This window comes from Aythya marila, assembly GCF_965140915.1.
Source record: "Aythya marila genome assembly, chromosome: 1".
Lineage (NCBI taxonomy): Eukaryota > Metazoa > Chordata > Aves > Anseriformes > Anatidae > Aythya > Aythya marila.
Genome location: NC_139042.1, coordinates 5,915,432 through 5,940,215, shown reverse-complemented (window position 1 = coordinate 5,940,215; position 24,784 = coordinate 5,915,432).

Genomic DNA, 24,784 nt, shown 5'->3' with positions numbered 1-24,784 from the left:
CAATATTAATGAAATGTATCCTGGTTTCACTTACTGTAGAAACTCATCTAGGGCTGAATAATGATCTATTTGACCATCAGAGTTTGACAGAAGAGCAGCAGATTTATTTCCTCGATCCTACAGTAACTTTAGCACCTTGACAAGTGTTATTGAAAAGAATACATCCATCTGCCAGAGCTGAAAAGAGGTATTGGTTGTATTTTCACAACTGATTCCTACCCCATGAATGCTTTAGTGTCTGCAAGGCTCTGGAAATATAGTGCTACAAGCAAATTAAGTTACATGTAATGTTATAACTGCAGAAAAGAGATGTTTGCAGAAAAGTTTTGAATCTGAGAAGAAGGTCCCCCTGGATCATAAAAAACAACCCACTCATTATTGAACAGAAATGTCAGAGTGACAATGATATTTTAAGCACAGAAGGTATCTTTTAGAGCCACTTTTCTTTCCTAGGGAGACTACTGTATTCAGCTCAGTATATAGCATTTTATCTTCAAAGCCTCTTAAAGTATTGGCTCAGCCTTGAGAATTTCACGTTACATGGATGGCCATGAATCTTGTCCGCTAGTAAAAATATTTAAAAATAAATAAATAAGTAAAATAAAATGGAGGGTGAGACTCAGGGATTTAGAACACATTTCTCAACAAACGGTCCTCAACTATATTACAGCATCTATCAATGTTGTTGCTTTTTCACTGAAATGCTTTCTCTTTCCTTCCAGCCTGAGGTCCCTTTTCCAATAGCTCAGTCCTGCTAAACCCCAACTCCCACAATTCAGTAATTACTGTCTAAAAAATGTCTTTAGAGAAGGTTCAAATTTCTTGAAATGTCAACAGTTCTTTAAAATAATTTCCAGATATTTTGTAATGTATCACTATTCTGGACAGTTAACAAAGTTAACGATAATTATGATTATCTGAAAATAGCAGTTAGAAAAAACAGAAGGCTTACTGGTATCATGATGTATCCTGGCAGGACACATCCAATAATATCCTTTTTGAATATGTTATTATTCTCAGACACAATTTTATTACAGTCATGTCTTAAGATAAAAAACATGTTAACATTCTCACTACTTCTTTTTGAGTCATTGAGTATAGAATGGAATATAGGCTATGAGTATGAATGTGACTATATGTTATAGACTGTCTTGTACAGAAATTGATCCTCAGTTTTATAAAAATGATTACAGACACTTGCAATATCATAGATACAGACACAAGCTAACAGTACATCATAATCAAACAAAATTATTCAATCTCTTGAGGGAAATATAATTGTTAGAACATAAAGGAAGAATTTTTTGCAAGTTACTGCTTATAAAGCGAATCTACTGGCTAATGTAAAATCGCCACATTTCAACCCTCAAAAAGTACCTTGAAACAAAATGAAATGTCATAATATTAGATAAATAGAATACTATCCCTTTTTATACAGAAAAAAACTATCTAGTGTTTGTGTACACCTGGCTTCATTTCTTACAGGGAATAAATATGTTGACTGTGAATTAGGTTCAGAAGAAAAGAGCTATCCCACAGGGCTGGACGAACAGACCATCTAATCTTGTATTCTGTTTCCAATAGGGCCCAGTACCAGATGTTCAGAGAAGAGTGTAGGAATCAAGCTGTATACAAAGGGATACTTCCCACCTTCTAGACATACTGTTTATGGACTTCCTGAGCTGGTGACTATTTTCAGACCATCTGCTTACTGCACCCATTCCCCATGAATTAGTCCAGGGCTTTTAAATGCATTAGTGCCTTTTGTCTGGGCCTCCACAGCATCCTGTGGTAATGAGTTTCACAGTTTTATTATGCATGATGTGAAAAAGTAATGTTGATGGAAGAAGGTATTTCCAGAGGGTGATTCATCCTTCCTGTCTTAGCAGAGGATTAATTACCCTTTGAAGAGTCTCATCTTTCTGCATTGACATTAGAGCTTTAGTTGATTACTTTACAGTAGAAACCTACATTTTTAGATAACTACAGCTAGGGGAGAGTCATTCCAATATTAGGGTCAGTTTAATTAAATGTAATAACCTCTTTTGGTTAAACATCCTCAGCATAATATTTTTCTGTAGATTTTGATGATAGGGAATATCGTAAAGTTTTCCACAAAAATGTGCTTGAATGAAAAATTGCTACCTAGCTTTGTAAGCTGGATGGCAAGGCTTTCCCTTTGCCAGTTTAAAGTAATTAACTTTGTGTGCAGATGAGGCCTAAAGGATCGTTAGAAGAAGAGGAACATTAAGTTCCGTTATTTCTCTTTTTTTATTGAAAGACTTTGGCTAGTACGTATGAATGGTTACATTATATGAACAGTGCTTAGAAACAAAGCAAATTTTTTGTTGTCCTATCAGAGGTTACTAAATAAAACTATTTTTTTTTTTCTTTTAGATAGAGACACCCTCATTAGGTTTTAGGAAGTTAGCCATATATTATATATTAACTATAGTAACAAAAGAGGTGTTTTCCACATTCAAAAGATAAAGATTTGTGCTTTAGGAGGTGATGATGCACACAACACTGATCATGTAGAGTAAGGTTTTTAAGCAAAGTTGTTGACAGAGCTTGAAAGCTTTCTCTGCACCTATTACTTTGAAAGAATAATTAAATCATGTAAAACTTATTTTTTAATAGCCCATGGCATCAACTGAAGAAATTATGTTATAATGAATACATACTTTTAACTCTTGGGATAAGAAATCTAAATAAAATATGCATTTACACAATATGCTGGAACCATTAGAGCTCTGAAATAGTTCTTATTTGGCAAAAGCACAGACAACTACTTGGCATTAACTAACTTAGCTTCTGTAATTGTAATCAAGGGAAATCACCACACCAATGCTCAGTTTCTAACAATAAGCTTCATAAAGCTTGTTAATGAAACTCACCATGTAAATCCTTTTTGTTTTTGGAGAATAGTTCTTTCCCCAAAAAGCAATAAAGGAGTAGAAAAAAAACCCAAGTCCAATCAAACACTATTTTCACTTAAACTTAACTCTCTCCCCTAGGTTTCTGAAGAAGTGGTGTAGAAATAGAAACACTGGCATTTTGCAGATAGAACAGCAGCAGAATGAAAGAAAATGGTTAGCTCATTAATGTAACCCTTGTGAGACCTGAATTTCCAGCTCAGTCACAGATGTCTGGTGTCCTTGTGCACAGCACAGAGATGCCCAAGTTAGCTCTGAAGTGGGATATCCACTAGAAGCAGTAAGGCTATCCGAGCAATGTGCTACAGCCTAGATCACTGATGATGAATAAATAGATTCATCAACAGTCTTGCATTACCTCTGGAGGAAGGCGTGCAGAATTCAGTGTCTGGGTGAATGTTCTTGTTGACTTTTTGCATGAGAAGAACAGAACAGTAAGTGCATGCTGATGTTGTTAAACTTGATGTTGTAAGGCTTTGTACCTAAACGTTTGAGAAAGCTTGAATAAGAAGATAGAAATAGAGCTGCCAAGTCATGCCAAGACAGTGCCATTTAGAGCAGAAACTGAATGGAGAGTTGTATGTCTGGCAGAGACCTTACTCGTTTAGACTTCGGGTCTTCTCCAAAGTTACAAAGCAAATGAAGTGGGAATGGTTTCACTCTCAGTCAGGTGCCCAGATTTCTTTGTGGATTTGTCCTTTAGCCTCTTTATATTTCTTTTATATATGGGGCAGTGGCTGTTCTCTGTGTCACAATGATATTTTGAAATAAGAAAACAACATCGTTTTTCAAATTCTGTGAAAGTTACAGTCATTGCTGTGCATCAAATATGTAGGTCTCACTCAGGAATGGTCTCACTCTTTGATTATGTACTATATAGCTATGGTGATTCATTTTTCCCCTTTGTGTTGGTCAAGTTTATTATTATTATTATTATTATTATTATTATTATTATTATTATTATTATTATTATTATTGTAAAGGCTGGACTTTCTGACAGCACATGCTCAGGATCTACTGACCTACCTCACAGGTGTAATGTAAGAGTTATTTATTGGTAATAAAAAAGTGTTTTGAGGGTCTCCAATTAACAGTATTCTGTATTTGCATAGCTATATTCTTGAAACAATTTTGTTTGTACAGCTAGGTTTCTAAGGACAGCAATATAAGTCAGAGTGTCATTGTATAAAGAAAGTGTTTACCCATTAAAACAACGTGTTATTCAGGAAATTGTTATTATAAGCTATGATTTCTAGTACAGCTGGATAAACTATTCTGTAGCAAATAATTTACTTGTTGAATTTCTGGGTCTTTTATTCCTTTTGTAAGTGCAGTACATTTTATATGTTTACAGATATTTCAGTTAGTGGTTGTTGTTTACAAACTACTTGTTTTGCATTGCTTAATTATTGATAATTGTGGTTAAAAATTCCAGTTGTATATATGCAGTTTTTGACAGATAACGGAATGCATCTTTGACAAATTCTGGACATTTATTTTTGTTGCCTCTTCCAACTTTTCTTTCTGAATGAAAGTCAACAGCATCCTGGGCTGTATCAGCAGGAGCAGAGTCAGTAGACTGAGGGGTGATCATCACTCAGCACTCATTAGAGCACACATGGAATACTGTGTCCATTTTGGGGTCTGTAAATACAGGAAAGTATTGAACTTGGGTGATGACCACCAAGACAGTCACATGTAGGAGCACTCGCTCTGTGAGGAGGGGCTGAATGAGTGGGGTTCTTCAGTCTGATGAAGGGATGGCTTCAGGATGACCTAACATACCAGGCCATGCCTGGAGAAAACAATGCAGAAATGAGTAGGCAGGTGGTGGGATGTCACTGAAAGGTGTCGACGTCAGATAAGGTCCTCAGATCTCAGAAGTCCGGGAGGCAGGTGGCAGGCTGTGCACCTCTGCAGACTGTACTGTGTCTAAGTTGTGTTGTGGCTGCTTCCTAAGTCAGTGACAGATTCTCTGGGGTGAGCATTCATATGGCACAACTTCAGAAAACTTCTCTGAATATCTTGCAGACCTGACGCATGACTGGATGTGCCAAACATTCCCCAGCCAAATTCACTACTAGAAGAAATTCCACTAAAGCCAATGAAGTTAGATCAGCAGATGGTTTGGTATTTCACAAATGGATTTGTTTGCTAGAATATTTGTTGAAAGCACAGAGAAAAGAGCTGAAGCTGAGGTAAGACCCATTGTCAGTGCTTGGATATGCTGTGTATGGCCAGGTTCAGAGAAGCACTGAGTGTCTTCTGGCAGGGCCTGAAAATGCTGGGATCTCACTGACTTCTTATTATGTTGTCTGAATTTAAAGTGATGCTTGTGCATGACAGGCATGCATAAACCACATAGATTATGCAACTTAGTTTATCAGTATGCTGCTGATTACCCTCCATCTCCATTAATGTCAATTTATTCAGTTGTTTGCAAGGGGCCCATGGGAACAGGAGGTCTCTCAGACCTGCAGGGTGGGTGTTGTGGTTTGAGACCAAATTGACAGCAGGGCTCGGATACCCAAAACACTTTTAGTCACAGATATATTTGATGTCAATGTGTGACACAGTCTGTCCGTCCTGCAGGGGGACAGTGCTGTCCAGAACCAAGCGGTGGGGACACAGGGATGCCCTCACATCAGGGGTACAGGTGGCCTTTGAGGGCATGCCCAACTCCTTTGAGGGCATGCCCAACTCCTTCTGTCAGTGATGGCATGGAGGCTCCTCAATTTGGATTGTCTCAACTTCCCCCCATGACTGGTGATTTGCTGTTGCCTGCTGGTGCTCAGGGCAAGGAAGGTTCTTCCACCCGGTGAGGGCATGCAACACCTTAGGTGCAGGGGCACAAGTGGAGGGTAACTGATTTTTGCCCAGTCACAGCCAAACTGCTGTCAAAACTTATTGTTTTTTTGAGTGTCATCACTAACTGGTATTAAGCTCTAGATATGCAGAGTCCCAAACATGGATGTTTAGGTGTCACAGAAATAATAATGACTTATGAAACTGTGACAGCAAAGCCTTTTGGTGGAGGGAGACTGGCCTTTAGGCTGAGTCCTTCAAGCAGCAAACGTCTTTCACTTCTTTCTTTCTTTCCTGCATACCCATCTGTCATTTTTCTCAGTCTGTCCTCCTTCCTCAATGCCAAGCTGCTTTGGATAATTTGTCCCAATTAATTAGATCCCAGAGCTGTTTACAAAAGCCAGTATCATTCAATACCCATGCTGCTGGCTACCTATTAAATGACGTAATCTGGGATCCTATAAAGGTGATCAAGCATTTAGCTTACTTTTTGTCTATGTCCATAGCACACCAAAAAGCTGGTACTTACATGGAAGCCCATCTGAAATGCTAATGCAAATAATTAACTCTAGCCTGCAGACTCCATTCAAACTAGTCACTGAACACCGCACTGTCTCAAGAAATGAAACCAAAAGCTTTTTGTTTTAATGAGTCTTGGTGACGATCAAAACTGATTTAATCTTTGGTCTGTATCCTCCTTAATCTAAGGTACAATTAAAAGATGTTTATAATTGCCAATCATTTTCTACAATACCAAACTTTTTGCTGTTTTGTTCCATAATTCTTTCAGGAGGCTACATAACTTTTAACAAGACTCCCCAACCTGCTCTTTACATCCGATAACACCAGCTGCCTTCTTGTGTCTCTAATGAATGTATTTTCCTCATCTCATTCCACTACCTCATCACTTTCATTGTATTCCTCTTCTTTAACAGGTGGTCTTGTGGGTATAACGACATCATTAAATAGCTCTAAAGCTGCTAGTAAGAAAATAGTTATTGAGCGAATCAGAATATCATCGTGTGAGATCCCTTTCCTGCTATAGCTGAATGAACTACTTATAGTGTTTGCTAAATTTAACTGTTTCTCCTCTGCTTGATGTCATCTATCACTTTCATAGATTTTGCAATTCTGTTGAATAGCACGCCACTACAAAGTGTCCAAAGGATTCACTTGGACTGGTTTTCTCAGTGTTGGGATCTAGTTTTGCAGACAGAAAGTAAATCTCAAGATGGCTGGATAAAGAAAAGGTTAGGAGCACTTTAACATACTTGGTGGGAGAATGTTATTTTAACGTGTTCTATTTAATTGAAAATGTTTATGGTAGTGAATAGAGGTAAAAATAAGTCAGTGATTTGGGAGCTCTATTAGCAGTAAAAGCTCTGACACACTGCATCCAGTGAATCTTTTTTAAGATGAGCCCTAGAACTCAAAAAAGAGGCAGAGCAGACCTTTAGCACTAGTGTGAAAGCTTAATTAACTGCTCTTTACAATGACAGTGACCTCAAAGGCCAAGTCCAAGCATACAGATGGCACAGTCACATCCTTTTCTCCCATTACCAGAAGTGCTGCTCTCCTCTTCAGGTGGGTCAGAAGAGGAAGTGTTAAATTAGGAGTCACCACAGGAAACAGAATGACCACCACAGCTGATATCTGAGTGAAGACTGACCTGCAGAGATTAGAGTTTTGTTCAATCTGTAGTCAAGCAGCAGCTTATGGGCTGCTGAGATTCTGAGGTTTTGCTGTAGATGTTACTGCTGGGCATAATCCAGTAGTGGCTGTTGAATAATGTCTCACATTTACATTTTACAGTTCACAGAACTATGACATCTTGTGTCAATGCAAATAAACCTGTCACAGGCTGATACTGTATTTCAGGCAGTAGATTGAAAATTGATTGTGTGACTTGCCTGAATATAAATCACGTATTTATTTACCCTGAACCATGGACTTGCAATTAGTCAATACATATTCATAAAATATGGGTTAGGTAAATTAACACTTGACTATTGTAAATTACAACTGAGAATAATTTGTGGTGTCCGGGAAGTCGAGAATGCAGTTCGTTTTAAAATAGATTTGATACATTGCATTATTTAACTATTCCTTGAATAATTTCATGCCATGAATTTAAATACAACACAAAATATTGCTGACATGCAGGAGAAATTTGCTGAAAAGTGTAACCTTTCTCTTCCATATATTTATGCTCTTTTGCATATATTTTTTAATTGACCAGTTTGGAATAATAATTTTTCAATTTCAGCTGATCTTACTAGTCTTGCATCTCTGTTACAGGGAAATATAAATTTCTGATACCCTTATCCATGCTACGTGGCTTCTTCTGTTATGAATTAAAGTGTAATGTATTATGTATAATCCAGGTTAATACTGGCTTGTATTGCTCCCACCAGGATAAGTTATGGTACTTATTCATTGTGGTGAAAAAATTGTTTTGAATTGTATGGAAACGGTGGGTAGCAGGAGAAAGGAGTTTATACTTTTTGCTAGAGTTTGCATGGAAGATCATTGTAGCCCTTCATATCAGCCATCTGAGTCTAATTATTTTGCCTCTTGACTGACTGCCTTTTCCCCTGGACTACTGAACATAACCATGGTCAATATGTGGTCTCCAAAAGTGGTCAGTAGCAGTTGAAATGGAGGAATGTAGGAAAACGGTATATTAAATGTACATCCCACCTTTTAGTAATATGTGGTGAAGATACTTCCTTGGCCAGCAGCAGTTTCCTCTGTGTTTATAGCTCTTTCTGGCTTTTCAGCCTACTTGAGGATGTCTTTCCTGTGTTTTTTTTTTTTTTTTTTTTTTTTTTTTTTTTTTCTCCCTGATATTTACTGTAAATTAAATCTTAGTCTTGATTGACCTTACAGAATTTTTTACTGAGTCAGTCTTTTTTTGTGTGAAGTGCTTCTGTGTTTCTAAATTGGAATTTTTAAGTGAAAGTTTACTGTTGAAAAAAATGAAAGACCTTCTCCAGCACAGAAAATATGATCTATATTTGGAAGTGTGATGTGGATTTCCCAGTGGGCAGTACTTCGAAGAGGTAAGGGCCAAGCTTCAAAAATAACAATCCTCTGCCAAATAATTTATGGTGTATAAAAACACATTCTGCACTCTTATGCTGAGTAGTGTATTATTCTTTAATCAGGTCCTTGGGTACTGAAGTCAACACAGATAAGGGAGGTGGTAATCAGTTCAACTAAAGGTTCGATACCACCACTGTGAATATGAGAAGAGAAGGCTGACTAGTTTTTGCAGAAAAACTCTGAAATTTCAGTATTTCTTGTGGTAAACATCAATGGCTGTATGATACTGTTTTGTCTTTCTGGAAATGCAGAAGTGTAGAATTTTACAGTAGGTTCATACTGACAATGAATTTTCCACTTTCTGGCCATGCATTGAGGAAATAATGTAGAGTGGTGTATTTTTTAAAATGTTGCTACTGTTTTCTTCACAGAATTTCTCTTAAAAAAGAGAGAACAAATTAAATGGTTATGTAATTTTACATATTTTTTATTTTAGTTTTCCTTGCCCATAGCAGGGGGGGCAGGACTAGGTGATCTTTTAAGGTTTCTTCCAACTCAAACCAGTCTATGATTGTATGATCTCAATGACAAAACAATTTTTCTATGGAAAACTTGAAAAATATAGAATTAGACTTAAATAAGAGAGTGTGGCTCTTAGGTCTGTCTTGGCTCTTAGAAAGGTAATGTGGAACATTGTATGTGGAATAATGAGAATTCTTCTGTCTATAATAACAAAAAAGTAATGCAAAGAAATTTACCTCTAGTTTTCTTCAGGCACTGGTGTTTCAGCAGGACTTCCTCATATGTTTGAAGGTGTCAAATCTGTGTTCAGGTTTTAATTCTAAATATCTAATTGCTTATAAAAGAAACCTAAATCTTACAGGTTCTGCTACAACTCTCACTGCTATCTGGGTGTTCTATCTTTGTTCCTCCTTTTTTGGAGCAAAGCAAAACTCTTTCCTCAAAAGTGAATGCACGGAGGATTGCACTCGCTTAGCAGCTATGGTGTAAAGTCCAGCCTGCTGTCAAGGATTGGTAGTATGACCAAAAAAAAAAAGTGGGCTGGGCACCCCTTGAAAGCAATGTGGGAATCTTGGTGTGGAAACATCACCCAGTTCCATAGTTGAGAATTCTTCCCACCAGTGACTTCCTTTGACTCAAAATAAAATACACCATTCTATATTCTGGTAGTTAAAGTGCAATATTTAATTTCATTCTTTTAACTGACATCAGATTTTGAAAGAAAATTAGCTTGAAACAAAGTGTTACAGGTTACACTGATAAAATAGGAAACCAAATCCCAAACAAAGAAATCACATTGTTTTAAATCTTAGAGAAATAGAATTTTTACATCCTTGTTTTGTGAAGTTTTGTTCTGTTGTTGTTGTTTTGTTTTTGATACCTGGATAACTCATTTAAAAAAAAAATTACTACTGTTTGAAAGACACTGACCTAAGTAGGCTATACATCTGTCTCAGTGAAATGGGAATAATACCGCTCCTGCTCCAGATAAGTTATGATTTATAAAGTGAAAATAAAGATACTTTTCTCAGTTTGTAAATTACACCAGATAAAATAGAATCACAGAATCACAAAATGGTTTAGGTTGGAAGGGACCTTAAAGCCCATCCAGTTCCAACCCTCTGCCATGGGTAGGGACACCTCCTACCAGACCAGATTGCTCAAAGTCCCAGCCAGCCTGGCCTTGAGCACTTCCAGGCATCCAAAGCTTCTCTGGGTAACCTGTTCTGTGCTTCTTTCACTTGTGAAATACTAAATCAGAATATCTATGGTTGGAAGGGACCTCTGGACATCATCTAGTCCAACCTCACCTTTGCTCATAACAGGGTCAACTAGAGCAGGGTGGAGACTCCACTACCTATCTGGGAAAGCATTCTAGTATTTGAATAGCCTCACAGTAAAATTATTTTCTGTTTATGTTTGAATATCCTGTATTTTAGTTCATGTCCATTGCTTATCAGGGTGTTACTGGGCTCCATGGAGGAGAGTTTGACAAAGGACAAAGTTTACAGTGCAGGTGCTGTTGTGCACAAGACCAGATATTCTTTCTAATCCAAGCTGTTGTACCCTCCTCTTTTCAGCTCTTTCTTTTGCCTAGAAGGCAGCTCAGCCTCTGTCACTGTCTCAAAACCACTTATTTCCTTTCTTCCTTGTTTTGGTAGGAACATGTGGCTTTGGCCCCTTCTGTGGAGATGCCAAAATTATTTTCTGCCCCCTTGGAAAAGAAGGCTCAGAAGGGTTCTTATGACTGCTTTATTTCTCTTCTGCATGCATAAACTTCTCTCCTTTTCTTATTCGTTCGTTCCAATACCTGATGTTTCTTTTTATACTGTATCTTTCCTGTATTCTGTATAGGATTTTTTTTTCTTATATTTGCAGTGTGTGTACAAGGCGAGTCTGAACCAATTCATAGAATAGGTTTAAATATCTGTTGCTGCTGTTGACTTGAAAGGAACTTTTGCACCAGGTCTTTAAAGAAGACATCTACAGTGTTGAACAGCTACTCCAGAGGTAATTCCTAGCTCATGGGTATATTGTAGAGAGAATTGGTTGTATTCACAATGTGTAACACTTGACCCATGTCTGTTCTGAGTTCAAAATGGCAGCAATGTGTCTCTAAGAAATAATTGTCAGAATTTAAGACTTTTTTTTTTTTCTTTTCTCCTCAAAGAGCCTGAAATTAAATAATTCCTCTGTCGTAGCCTCATAGGATGCCATTTTGCAGCATACACTGATGGTATGTACTGTGTGTCCTGAGGCATGTACTGAGAAGCTGTGAAAATATGTGATACAATAAGGCATTCTGGGTTAACATTGCAGAACTGTGTGGTGTGGATGAACCTAAATTGCTTAATTTTTTTCTCTGCTGCCTATAAGCTGGACTCTATACTCCTCAGGGTTACAGTAAGGCTCTATCCAGGAAGAAGCTACCTGGTTCCTTTTGAAAGGGTTTAGGGGGAAATCAGGACATAGAGGTGGTTATGAAAAGTCAGAAAATCAAAACTGAACTGATCTCTGCCTGATAAATGTTGTTCCAAGCCCTTTCACACCCAGTGAACTTACAGCTGAGAATGTCATTTCTTTCAGGTCCTGTGGCCATTCCAACCTTAAAATGACTCTTTAGGATACAGTGACCCCCCAGTCCTCCTCTTCCCCTGTCTGTTAATCCAACAGATCCAAATGAATCTGGACTTGAAAGCACTGTTTCTCTTGGAAGCTGAAGGAGTGGCCAGAGGTATTTAAATGCAACTTTTCATCAAATGTACATCAAATATACAGTCTACACAGAGACACCAGCTGCAATTTCTATTCTATTTTCCATGAGAATTCATCTTTTACACCTGCTCTTTGCATCTGTTAAGATCCTGACCATCATCCCTGGTATTTCTGGTAACAATAATTTCTGGTATTATTATTTTTTTCTCCCAGGTTCCTGTCTGGAAATAGTTAATTGTGCCACCCAGGAACCTTTCCAGTTAACAGCTCCCCACCTACTTCTTTTAAGAACTTTCATCTCTGTCATTGTGTTGTTTCCTACTTGCTTCTCACGACCAGCTCCCTTTGATTTAAATCCATGTAGCTATGTAGGGTACCTCTTGATAGCCGAATGGAGCTGAATGTTGCTTGTACGACATGGTGCAGATGCCCATGCAGGCAACAGTACTGATCCTGCAGGGAAATGTCATGTCACTGAAACTCCAGCAGAGATCAATGTGTAAGCAGAACTGCAAAGAGCAGTGAGATCTGCCAGCAGCAGCAGTTTAATTTGGGTCTTCGCAGTATTCTGAATGCAGCTGGATGGTTTACTTTAAATGAGATAAATCAGATGAACTTTTTGAACTGCCTTTAAATATTGGGCTTTATTCTCCTCTGCTGTAGTAGAAAGTTTCTTCATTCTGACACAAAGGGAAGAACATGACAGGTAATAATCTGAACAGGAGCTTTTATATTTTCACTTTCAATGCATTTTCCAGCCAGAAGAGTTGCATTTGGATGCAGTTTAATTTTTGGATACCTGTGAGGAAAATGTCTTCTTCTATTTCCTAAGGGTCTGCATGTCTACTCTGAAGCAGAAGAAAATTTTCAGGGAATATGTCTTCCTTGTATGTCACCCTGTCTTAGTGTCAGCAGCATGAAAACAGACAACAGCTAGAGACTGCTATGCAGATCTGTTGTTCTGCTTTTTCCTCTTGGTCAAGTAAAATAGTGATGTGCTGGTTGTTATTATGGGGCATCTGAGTTAAATCCTGTGTAAGAGCCCATGGGGCCTTTCCTTGATGCCTGAAGTCAGCCAGAGACAAGTGTGCAAATCGTAGCTTTAAGTTTATTGGTACTGAAGACAACAACAACAACAACAAAATACCAAATTGTTGGAATTTAAATTGATTGATACATAAAAAGAAAACAAATTGATGTGATTGGTATAAAAAATAAAATTAACCATTAACCTTTCAGGTGATTGGTAGAAGCTAATAATAGAAAGGCAGGGTCTGCCAGAGACTGGTGATGATGGAAAAACTTTTGGCAGGATGGATGAAGAAATATCTGCTTGGGAGACCCACGTGATGCATAGAGAAGAGGTCACACTTTTTTTTTTTTGGAAAGAAGAGGAAGGAACCTGCCATCACAGTATGTCTGAGGTGGAGAAGCTACACATGTGGGTACCAGGCAGTGTCAGTGAGAGAGTACTTCCAAATCTTGTATCTTGTATGTTTTTTTGTTGTTTTGTTTTGTTTTAATTATAATCACAGGAACCAATTTAAATAAGAAAGTTAAGACTAAGAAAAAAGATATATAACATGTTCTCCCCTGGCCGGCATATCCTATAGCTGTTTGCATCCCAATACAGTCCCTGATTTTAAGGGACATAATCAAAATGAAGCTGTCCTCAGTCCTAGAGCCTGCTTTTTCAAAGCTAGTTCAGGCATGGTCTAGTAGCTACCACATTTGCAGTTGCTGATTTGCAGTATGGTAATGAATTTGGGAACAACACGTGACTAGCCCCTTGATACCCTTGTGTACTTACTACCAATAAAGGAATCCATTAGAGCGGGATATCTGGATTTTAATTCCAGCTTCTTGGCAGGAATGGAATAAGTGTTTGATATTAGATGTGGTCAACTGCAGCTAGAATCTGTTCCCTCCATGCTATGTAAGTAGCATAAATAGGATTAATAATGAGATATAGTCTGAATTATATTTTCAGGATAATTAAGAGGCTAATGAGAGGTTATAAAAGGAGAAAAAGAACAAATACATAAAGTTTCATTGAGAAAGGGAAATAAATAAAGGATGATAAAAATAATTTCACCTTACTCTCTTACCTCCCAGATTTTATATTCTCAACTCCAGCCATGTCTGTGCAGTCATGTATCTCAGGGGGATCCAGCTTTGTGCAATTATTGTCCTTTTCTGGCAGTCAAAAAAAAAAAAAAAAGAAAGAGATACAATAGTACAGTTTATAGGGCATGTGAGCACATTCAGATATGGGAAATGTAAGCTGCACATTGTTCTTTTTTTTTTTTTTTTTTTTTTTTTTTTTGTGTGTCTGTGTGTCTGTGTGTGTCTGTGTGTGTGAGTATGCTAGGACTGAATACTGAATATGGCCTTATATCTTTTAGAAATATTTTCAGAGATTACCACTCAGCTTAATAATGGGCAGATCAGCACATTTTTACTTTGGCAACTTTTAGTTTTTCTTTTTGATCAAAGTCCTGAAACTTTTAAGCATGTGCTATTTAGTTTGTTTTACTGTAGTTTTCCTAATGATGAAGGTAAAATAGGTGTTACCTTTTGAATGCATTGTCCAAAACCAATGTAAAGACAGCCATTGTGATCAGAATAACTATTTTTGGTGACATCCTAGTTTCTGCTATCTTTAGATTAAAAAAATAGTACTTTTTCCTCATTAAATGTAACCTACTTGTACAATTCACTCATACTGTGATATATAATATACTTTGCTGAGGGAGAATGTGCACACAAATCTTCTAGAAAAGAGGACAATTTTAGTCCAAACTCCTCTGTAAAGGAAAGAAGGCCAGACATTCATTTGGTCTATGTGACATTTTTTTCCTTGCATTTATGCTCTTTCCAAATGTGGCAATCAAGTGAACATCTTCATCTGCAAATACTTCTCAGCTTGTTTAGGGATCTGCCTGTGGTGAGGTGACATATGTGGCTGGGGGAAGGTTTGTGTAAGGACCCAACTGAGCAGTATTGGGGTTTATGGCAGCTGCCTGTTTAAGCCCTAAAGTCACCTTGGTTAACTTTGGTAGAGAAGAAATGTCACAGCAGTTCACTGGAGGTGAAAGATACTGTTTAAGCAAAGAGTCTGTAACAAGCCATATCAAAACAACTTTTACATTGAACTTTCAATTAGATAATACAGAAGATTAGAAATTAATGAGGTACATTTAGAAGTCATGCAAGGCCAAGCATTTGCTTGCAGGCTGGGTCTAAAGTTCATGAATGATTAAAACATTTATTTTCCTCAATTACTAGAAAGAGGAAAAAATGAGTACAGACATACATATTTGTTAGAAACAAAGACAGATCAGCCTTAAAGTGTTAGGTTTAGACAGAAGCACCTATGTCTGTCTGAGGAGATGCTGGAAGTTATTGACGGACTAACACCTAAAGTTAGCTAAATACTTCATTGTCCAGGAATGGGTTTGGATTTAATGTGACCAATGCTCATGGCAAAAAAAAATAAATGTTCACAGCAATGGGAATGTATGCTTGAAAATGAGTCCTTGTTATCCCGTCTAGTGGGTCTGACTTTGAATGAGAGGCAGTATTTAAACATCTTAGAAATGAAAATAGATTTTCTGTAAAAAGAAAAAGATTTTATATGTAAAGATTTAAGTGAGATTTATCTCAGGAGACTTCAGAAAGTATTAATTCTCCTGCACTCCTTCTGCTTATATCAGAAGACATAAAATATTTTCCAATAACCTTAAACAGCTGTGGAATTCTCAATGCAAGAAAAAATTCCCAATTTTGTGTGCTTGGCAAGCAGGGAAGAAGGAAAGATAAGAGGTTTGGAGATAAGCCCATGTTGCAGTTGTAACTTCTAGGGCAAGGATTTAGATCTATGAGTTGTGGGGGCTTCCTCTTCTCTCTCAGTATTTACCATGCTTACATATTGAAACCTATGACTAAACTGCATAAAGCTCAAAGCCCAGCTGAGCTGTTTTCAAAAAACAAAAAATGGTCTTGCTGATAAAGAACATTCATTTACCACTGTTTTTGTTGTTCCAAGACCACTGGAACTGGCTGGCCTGACTTTTTGTTTGTTTACCCGTCTGATTATTTTACCCAGTGTATGGATTACAATGAAACCACGTTACAGTAATGAAGGGATTGCAAACCTGGCCTTGCTAGTCCCCTCAGCACTTACCTCTTCAGGGATCAACTACAGGAAGGACAAATGGTATACTGTCAGCTTACTAAGACAGAGCACTTGAGTCTGAAAAGTATTTAGGACATGGAGTTCAAGTATTAAAGAACTAATAAGGTCTTTTGAGTCAGCACTGCTCCTTTTTGGGTTGTAAGGTTTGCAGCCTTTTGGAAGACAGTTAAAAAGACTTCTGGCGCAGTGTTGTCATTAAAGTTTCTGTGGCATGGTCTTTGTCAGCATGGAATGTCAATCATTTTCTTGGTTGAAATCATTACAGTCTGAATACTTAATAGTAATTACTACCTATATATTATTTATTTTTCCTTATCAGTTACAGAAGGGAATGGAAATGCTCTGTTAGATTATTCTTCTGAACAAGTGGTGGCTACCAAAGCAATTTAAATGAGTTAAGTATCTCTGAGTGACTATGAGAATTCACAAAGTAATGAAACATTTAGCTGGAGAAAAAAAAAATCTTCATCCACTACTGAGCATGACATGCAGAAATACAGAAAGAACTAGATTCTAAAATAATATGACTTAGATATAACTTAAAGGTTGAATGCTATCTAAAAGATACTACTGTTCTAAGACAAGTATACAGTAGAGCAAACAAACATCCATATTGTACCTATATGTAGAACTTCCACTTCAGAAGATACCTTGGTTGACAATGCTCATACACCTCACCAGAGTAAGATGTGATTACATAAAGAACAAATGTCAAAAATCTTGGAATTTAAATCTTGAGAACCATCTTGTGTTCTGAAAGTTTTCAGAAATTAACGTCAGAGTACTTTAATGGGTCCCTGAAGATACCAATATACTTATAAATTATCTGTAATTAAAGGCCTTCTGAAGACTACAGTATATTTTTATAATCCCCTTGAAAGCAAGTCTACTTTGAATCTGATTACCACCTAAATTTCAACAACACTGTAAAAAAAATTATGAATAACAATGCTATCCTAATTCCCTGACACAGAATCACAGAATAGTTGGAGTTGGAAGGGTCCTCTGAAGATCATCCAGTCCAACACCTCTGCCAAGCAGAATCACCTAAAGCACATTGCACAGGATGGCATCCAGGCTGGTTTTGAATATCTCCAGAGATATCTTCTAATAAAAGATTGATTTGAAACACAGACACATTTTTCTGAATTCCTGGTTGTACCTGTAATAGTACTTTTTCCTCCCTGTGGTGGAAAGTATAATCAGAGACTTTAGAGTTTTAATTTATCCTGAAACTTAGGAATTTAGCTGATCTGTTGATCACTAGAAAGATTTCTAGGTTAATTATTGGTTCCAAACAGATAATTTACATTATATAAGTGTTTCCAAATATCACACAAAGTTTATACATAAAGCAAAAATTATGAAATCTATGTTTTGGACAAAGTACATCTCTGAAGTCCACTTGGTCATCAACAAATTGGTCTTTTGTCTGTAGAATAATAATTGAAATTTGGAATTAAATTTGAGACTTAAGAATCTCTAGTCTAGAAAACAGGCTGGAAAACAGTAAATAGTAAAATGTAGCAGTATGTCCCTTGATTAGACTGGCAGTCTATGCTGAAAGATTAGCATGATTGTTTCAAGATTAGGATAGCAAAGTCATTCTAAAGACTTCATGAACTTTTGGATTAAAGTATAGAGAAACTCAGAGTTTGTACCTAAATTTTAAAAGGTCAACAACAGAATGTGGACAACTGGATTCTTTTGTGTTTTAGTTAGCACATGATGTGCCATCTGTGCTATTTACTGAGTGATAAAGTATTCAGTTATCTCCAACTGTTCATGTGCATGCTGCTAATAAGAAGCAGCATTTTCTGCTTTGATTGACAGCTAACCTACCGTATTTGTCACTTGATAAGAGTCTACCCACTGGCACAAAATGTAAAGGAATCAATGAAAAAGAACTTCACCCAATGAAAAAGAATTTCACCTAATAATAACTTAAATGTGTTCCCCATACTTTACAGCCATTTTAAGGCCTTAAATCCTACTCCAGAAATGTGTTTTAATGCAGGTGTTACATTATTTTTTCTAGTTCTCATCTAACTTTGAAGTAAGATGAGAGCAGGATGTTGGTGTAGATGATATCCAGTGGTTTCTTCCAACATAAATTATGCTGCAATTTTTAATGTATTTCCTGGTGCACAAAAGCAGAGAGGGCTTAGGTATTCCTCTGATGTTCATGTGCCAGTCCCATCTAGAAAACTAAGCATTACATTGAAGGTATCAGAATTTGAAAACGTGCCTCCAAACAATGCAACATTTTCTATGTTTGATTATACTAGCTTTGATTATACAATGCCTATCAGGCCTTCACAAGTTCTCTGTATTTTTTCAAAGTTTTATATGTTTGGTATAAGAACATCGTCTGGAAGATCTCATTCTGAATAGATTTGTTTTGCTGATGGGTGGGTTATGAGCTTTTTGTGCCAAAAATATCAGCTAAAATATTAGTTTATTTCAGACAGTATTTATTTATTTATTTTTATTTACTGAAGACATTGACTTGATTCAGGTCTTCATCAACAAGAAATACACTAATTAATTTCCTAAGAATAGTCATTGTATTAGATAGGAAATTAATCTAAATAGTATCATTTCTCTTTGGTGTGAAAGTGAAAATCTCTTTTGTTCCCATTTACAAAAATGATACCTGTTTTATACCAGACTAATTTCTATGATAGCTAATATTGATGTAAATGAGAGCACGGCCCTGTTCTATCCTCAAGGACTGAACTTACCCATCATTAATTGCTGTTTCATCAGGCAACTGATAACATACCCTTCAGCTAAGAATAACTACATCTCTTTGTACCACTTCTAATGTAATTATGAAAGGGAAAAGAGCTTTAAAAGTGGGTTGAAATACATTTAGAAGTGGTGATGTTCTTTGAATAGTACACATGAATGAGACACGAATGATGACACTTCAGAAACTAGCAATGTTTAGGCTTTTCATAGTCAATACAAGATTGCAAGAACTACATTTTTATCTGCTCTGCTGTCAGAAAAGGATTATATTTACAACAATGTTTTTATGAGTGAGTATTAAAGAGCACCAATCATCTATAAAATCAAATTTCTGTTTGAAATTAATTTGTTTTGATTTTAACATGAAGGTTGTTGAATTGTGAAAGTTACATGTAAGGAGGCAAGACAATTCTGTTGTTTTTTTCAGCTTTCCCCTTCCCTTCCCTTCCCTTCCCTTCCCTTCCCTTCCCTTCCCTTCCCTTCCCTTCCCTTCCCTTCCCTTCCCTTCCCTTCCCTTCCCTTCCCTTCCCTTCCCTTCCCTTCCCTTCCCTTCCCTTCCCTTCCCTTCCCTTCCCTTCCCTTCCCTTCCCTTCCCTTCCCTTCCCTTCCCGATACAGTGCATTAGAATTAGGCCAGTGTGTTTTTATCTCCTGTCCAGTTGAAATCTAGTTTCACTGATGTCACATGTGGGTCACACTAGCAAAATGGAAAAGAAAAGAAATAGAAAAAAAAGAAAGAGAGATATCAACAAAGGAGAAAATGACTACAAATGTATAATTTTGTAGAGAAATTCACCAACAGTTTCACATGGGGCTACTTTGACGTAATTTGTATAAACTGTTTCAATTCCATGCTGGTCATATCATTATAAAAATGAATGATTTTCTCTACCTAATCTAAGTTATTTTGATTTGAGCCAGGAATTCAGATAAGATCAATACTGCAAGTCTATCCCTTGCTGTATCTTTAGACTGGGCTTCAGTATGGAAAAAAAGGATTCATATTCCAGATATTCCTATGATTTAGCGTACTTGAAGAAAAATGTATTTTTACCATTTAAGAGACTTCCCTGAAATGGAATGAAGACTATTTTGTTCTTCATGCAATGAAATTAGCAAAGGTTTCACTGCGGAGTTGGAAGGGCACAGGATCAATGATGGGCACAGAATCAATTCCTCATTTAACAGTGCTGTTCTACATGGTGGCAGGCTGCACTAAGAAGTGCTTGTTCTCACATTAACTTTGTTTCAAGCTGTTTCGATAAGCTTTTATTTATTTATTTATTTATTTATTTATTTTTTCCCCTAGCCCAGTCATCTTTGTTGCTTCCATTTTATGCACTCCTTTTGCATTTTGGTTTGCTAAGAAACACTTTGCTGAGCAAAATGGGCCTCTTGCTGCAGTTCTCTGTCTTTCTGAACAACACACTCACTAATTCGTGACTTCTTAACAAATTTTCTTTAAAAATCAGCTTATCTTTAGGGGCACCTTACTGTTTTGTGTCAGCTTCCCAGGATATTTTGCCTTACAAATTCCTAACTAAGCCAAAGTCTTTTCTCCTAAAGCCCAGAGTCCTGATTTTCTATTTACCTTCTTAGCTTTCCTCCAAATCTCAAACTCAAACACCTTGTGGTCACTGCAAACTAAGCACCATTTTTAACCACACATATCACCAGAGCTTTCGAATGGAAATCATACGCTAGTTTACAGAAACCCCCATGCACTACTTTCCCTTTCTGAGGCAGTCAGTAACACAATCCCTCTCTTCACATTTTTTTTTTCTAAATTTCATTTTTTCCTATGACTGAAGGAAATATTTTGTTTAAACTAAAACAATTTTTTTTTTGACATGTAGCAAATTCAAAGTCTTGATTTGGATCAAACTAAAATATATTTGGAATTTGCATTTATTTGCTTTTAGATCTTTTTGCTTAGCCACCTCATTAGAAAACTCAGTTTTTCACTCAATTCTAGTCTCATTGGCAGGTGAAGGTCTACACAACTTCCAATTAAACTGGTCAATGAACACTAAACAAAGTTACTGCATTTATTGTGGCATTTTTTTTTTTTTGTATGATGGGATCAGTTTATTTTGACCATTTGAAGTTTAAATGAATAGTCTGAAAAGTAGGCTAGGCTACTAAAAGTTCTCTTTCTATAGTCAAAAGAGAAATCGAACTTCAAGGGTACATTATCCCTTAAGGTAGGAAGAATTAATCACCATCTGGAAACACCTGTTTCTTTCTACTGACTATGGTGAGACAGAAAACCAGCCTAGAGTAGATGGCTAACTTCCATTGCCACTTCAGGCAATGTAAATTCATCCTTAGTATCACTAGCGCCTCAGGAGAATTTATATTGTCTTGTGTAATATATCAATTATATAGTGAAACAAACTATTTAGAGGTTTTCACTCTTATTTTTGGTGGTTTGGATTTGAATGAATGTACTTTAGTTTAGCATTCAACCCTGGTTGGAATCCTGACCTCTGTACTGCTAAAAAGCCACACGGGAATGATGTATTCCATCCTAATAAAGAGTTTAAAATGCTCCGTGTTTAAAAATTTAAATATATTTTTTTTCCTGCTTGAATCTTGTCTCATATTTCAGTAATGCTCTGAATAATTTAACAGCATTTGGGCTAAATAAAAACCTATATGACATGTTTTCTCCTTTGCCATTTGAGACACTACTAAGCAAATTAATGTCTGTGCAGATGAACAAAGGTCTCCCCTGTGACCAGTAGTGTGTACAATTTTAATCACAAGACTTTTTCAGGAACCTTAAGGACCGAGGAAAGAACCTGGTGTGAAGGTTTGTTTAAGTATGATTGATATTCTGTACAATTGTGCTCGAACTGTCAATTTGTCCACGTTATACTGCTACAGAAATCCTATTTTGGAAAGGTGTGTGGGGAGGATGGAGGTAGGAAGGCATCATCTTCTTGTCTAGTTTATAGATAAGCTCTTGTAAAATCTCCTGGGAGTAATGTCTTGTATATTTCTGATACTGAGGTCTTTAACAAGGGCTGACAAGATCTGATCAAACAGCTGTGGCTCCAGAGGGCTAAGAGGCAGTGCGCTTTAGACGCTTCTGGGTTATTTATTTTGCCAAAAACAATCCAGCTCATAGACGTGCATTGAAGATCATTTGGATTGCTTAGGCTGCAACACATTTTTACCAGGGGATGCCAATAAAAAGTATGCTCCTCTCATGACCTCAACATGAAAATAACGAGTGCTGGGACGCAATCCTTGGCTGCTCTGAGCTGATGTTTTTCAATGGAGAGCTGTTGAGCTGTGCGTATTGGCCAGCTGGTATGCTGTATCATGCCATAGAAGGAGATATTTTTATTTATCTTCATTACATATTTTCTATGAGTATATATGAGTTATAGAATTGAAGCAAACAAACAGTTATTTTTCACTTTGTTTAAATAAGAAAACTTCTAATTTCTTGCTTTCCCTAATGAGTTGAAGCTGAAACAAGTACGCAAAACTGACTTTCAGATAATGCCTAATGCAATTGCATTCTTAAAATATGAGTGGCTTGATAGTGGTGTGGACCCATTTCCTCCCTCCTTACTGTTACCACTGTTACATTTCTACAGAGATGTGATGCCCATTTCTGGGCTCAAACCTGTGAAAAGACGACATCTGCAAAGTAGTTATCAGCTTCCTCTACTGACACTGGTGGAAGAACAACTGTGCTTGGAAAGGCAATGGGCTTATCTTGTCATCTTGTCATTTATATTTTTGGGATCCTGAAGCAGTGACAGGAGAAAAAATAAACAGCTTATCCACTACTAAGGGGACATGTAAGCCCTTATCTTATATACTAGACAATACACTGGCTAAGTTCTTGACTTCCAGGTACTCTTCTTGGTATGTAAAATCTGTCATATTTATTACTGCAATATCATTACAGCTTTATCAGGCATCTCCTAACACGGCACATTAATTTTTGAACTTGGAGATCTGTGTTACATGCTGAGGGCTTCAGAAGAGATATTTCAAAATGTTATTATAAGTAGAGAAATATCATGATTTGTTACATACAGGGGGGTCTCAAGGAATCATCTCCCCTCATAGTGCCATATGGGATTTTTATTAATGATCTGCAATAAAATATCAAGTCAATGCCAATAAAATTGTCAAATGACACAAAAATATGTACAAGAGAAATAATAAAGTGTATATGTTAATAAATTATATTATGCTTGTATTCTAACACCACATTAACTGTGTCATGCTGGAAAATTATTATTTCTTACCCAGTTCTGCTGGTCAGTAAAGGCCTGAATGTTGGCTTAATTACTGACCAGTACGGTCATCTCTTCGATGGACTTTGGACATGGGTTCAGAAGATCCAGACTCACAGAAGAGTACTGGTTTTTCAGAGATGGGTAGGTACGCAACTTTGGGTTTCTTCTAGGCTTTTGTAGAGGTCATATTACCCCAGTTATATGTAGCATCATTGTTACTTGAACAACCTGATGAACTCTGTAGGTTCATCTGTGAACTGAGATCGAGGTTTTAGGAGCTACCTGAAGAGGAAACTATCAATGATTGTACCAGTTTGAAGGTGATATTGCACTGATCCATGACTACTTGTTCAAAGTACTTGTAAACATCTTTGTCTACATGTTGAATATATTAAACCTCCTCAAATAAAGCTAGAGTAAAAGATACACGCATTTGATTCTGATTTCCAAAGTTAACTCTTCCTGTTAGAAAAGGAACCTTAATTAGAAGGGAAATTGCTGAAGCAATGGGCAAATCTTTATCTTTCTGATCCACCTACTGTATCTTGGAAGTCATTAGACAGGAGTCAAAATTCTGATTCTATTTTTATTGCATTTATGCAGATGTATCTTAATTGAAGCCAGTGGATTTACTTCCAATTTGTATCAGAATATCTGGGATCTGAGAATCTCGCCTGTTAAGATTGACCTATTTGGATACAGTATCATATTTCCATACATAGTAAAACCAGATATAGATAATCCTTTCCTCAGATATTCCTCTTCATGCAATTTTTAATGATTTGCTTCCATAGCGAAGAGAGATCCCTGCAAGCTTCTTCTATCTAGATAGATTAAAAAAGCAGAATGAGGTCATTTTGGGGTGGCCACTGTAAACCTCTGATTGCAAAGCTGAAACAGTGAATGTAGGGCAATTTACTGACTCAGCACAGACGGTTGTGTTTCTGTCAGGGCTTATGTTTGTAATTTTTCTAGGATGCTTGGCTCAGAAACTGTTCCACACAAAAACATACTCCAGAAAATAGGAACAAAAAAATCAGAAGCAACCATAGCTAATATCCATCATGTATTTCATGTAGCATTTCAAAATTACAAAGCAAAATAGGGGCTTTTCAATCATTTCCTTACACTATGGACTCTGGTTGCTGTTATCAGATATCATGTTTGATACCTGATATCCCTCCTTCCCCCCATTTATCATTATTTAGGAATGTCTTAGTCACATTTGAAGATTCATAAGTAAGAGTATGTCCTTTATGGCTAAAATTCGTAAATGTGACTGTCTAGACTATCTATATTTATACGCAGGACTAGCTGACTCACAAATCAGCTTTGTCTTAGCTCACACTGGCTGCCTTCAAGTCTGTGAGATATATGGCCAACTAACTGTGCTGTCTTTTCAAGGAGTGGTTGAGATTCTACAGAAAATAGTGGGTCAAAAGAAAGAGCTTCGATCTTGACATCCCAACAAAGAAGTTCTGGCTGGGAATAGCAGGCTATGGAAGGCTATGAAATTGCCAGATGGTATGATCTGGGTCTTACAGT